Genomic DNA, 1,962 nt, shown 5'->3' on the forward strand with positions numbered 1-1,962 from the left:
ATTTCAGGTGTATGAACACCAGGTCTAGATCAAGAAGCTGTGGTCCTCCTTTTCCTCTAAACGACAACATCAACCTTTTGGTACCAAGGAGGAGAAGAGACAGACGTGGTAGACAAATTGATCAGACTGAGATGGCAGAACAAGGAGATCACGTGGTAGATATAGAACAACCGGTTCAAGAGCAACAGGCTCAGGGTAATAGAGCTGGTAATGGAGTTGGTCAAGGGCTTCATCAGGGTAATGTTCATCAGGAACAGGTGCACCATCAACAAGCTTATGTCCACCAAGGACAAGCTCAAGCTCATCAACAAAGGCATCAGGCCAATGTTCAGCAAAGACACCAGGTGCACCACCAACCCCACCCTTTCCAACCACAGCAAAGAAGATATGAGCAACCCCAAGTCTATGTTGGAGAGAATGACAGGGCCAATGCTCATCAGTATGGAGCTGGTATTCAGGCACCACCTGTGCAAAACAACAACTTTGAAGTGAAAGCATCATTGCTGAATATGGTCCAGAACTCAAAGTTCCATGGGTTAGCAATGGAATATCCCTTGGAACACTTGGACCAGTTTGATAAGGTGTGTGATCTGACCAAGATTAATGGAGTTTCAGAAGACAGCTTTAAGCTAAGACTATTCCCATTCAGTCTTGGTGATAAAGCTCATCAATGGGAGAAGAATCTTCCAAGAGGCTCCATTCAAACCTGGGAGCAATGCAAGCAAGCCTTCTTATCTAAGTTCTTCTCCACCTCAAGAACTGCAAAACTGAGGAACCAAATCTCTAGCTTCACTCAGCACAGCAATGAAAGTTTTGGTGAAGCATATGAGAGATTCAGGAGCTACACAAACCAATGCCCACACCATGGGTTTAGTGAGGCTTCTCTTCTCAGCACACTGTATAGAGGAGCTCTTCCCAAGATTAGAAACCAGCTGGATACTGCTTCCAATGGGAACTTTCTGGGTAAAGAGATACATGCTGCTTTAGAGCTAGTGGAGAACTTAGCATTGAGCAATGATACTTATGGTGAAGACTATGACAGATCAAATAGGTCTGAAGGTTCAAGCTCAGAACAGAGGCTCACCAGAGAAGTTAAGGAGTTGAGAAGTGAATTAGACAAGCTGAAATTCACCACTCATAAGCCAATACATTTTGTTGGAGAGTATGAAGAACCTTCTCAAATCTTTGAGAACATAAGTGAAGAAGGTCTTACCCAAGAGGAGCTCAACTACATTGGGAATCAGAGGTTCCAAAGATATCAGTATGGTAATGCCAATCCAAACCTTTCTTACAGGAACACCAATGTAGCTAACCCACAAGACCAGGTCTATCCCAATTCTCAAGCTCCAACGAACTTTGTTCCCAAGAACAACTTTCAAGGGTCATTCCAACCCAAGAATCAATTTGGTCAGAATCAGAGTTTTGGTCAGCAACAGCAACCATTTCAGGGCACTGGTTACACTTCACAGCAGCCAAAGGCACCACCAGGGTTTGGTCCACCACAGTTCCAACAGCAGGCGCCGGTTCAACAACAGTTTCAGCCACCAATGGTTCAACAGCAGCCACAGATGGGTACAGATATGGTAGGTATTCTGCAACAACTACTTCAGGGTCAACAGACTATGCAGCAGGAAATCAAGGAACTGAAGCAAAACCAGGCATCAAGCTCAAGGAACCAAGGTCACCTACCTGGAAAACCAGAACCCAACCCCAAGGAATATGCCAAAGCAATTACACTGAGGAGTGGCAAGGAGTTACCTGGTATTGAGAACAACAAAGTGATCATTGAGGACAATGATCAACCTGAGGGGGAGGCAGCCTTAAAGGATGATCAAGTTGCTGAGAAACCAAGGACAGAAAAAGGTAAAGAGGTAGCAAAGGAACCAGAACCAGAGAAGAAGTATGTGCCACCACCTCCATACCAACCCAAGCTCCCATTTCCAGGGAGATTTAAGAAGCAAC

General features: G+C 45.0%; 1 non-coding gene across 1 annotated transcript; it reads right to left on the minus strand.

Annotated features, from left to right (window-relative positions):
- Positions 1-764: 764 nt before the first annotated feature.
- On the minus strand, positions 765-871 carry LOC112088604. The gene has a single exon (XR_002900550.1). It is a non-coding gene; the product is annotated as a small nucleolar RNA R71 (small nucleolar RNA).
- Between the last annotated feature and the right edge of the window lie 1,091 nt (positions 872-1,962).

The sequence above is a fragment of the Eutrema salsugineum genome, unplaced genomic scaffold (genome assembly GCF_000478725.1).
Source record: "Eutrema salsugineum unplaced genomic scaffold, Eutsalg1_0 scaffold_14, whole genome shotgun sequence".
Taxonomy (NCBI): domain Eukaryota; kingdom Viridiplantae; phylum Streptophyta; class Magnoliopsida; order Brassicales; family Brassicaceae; genus Eutrema; species Eutrema salsugineum.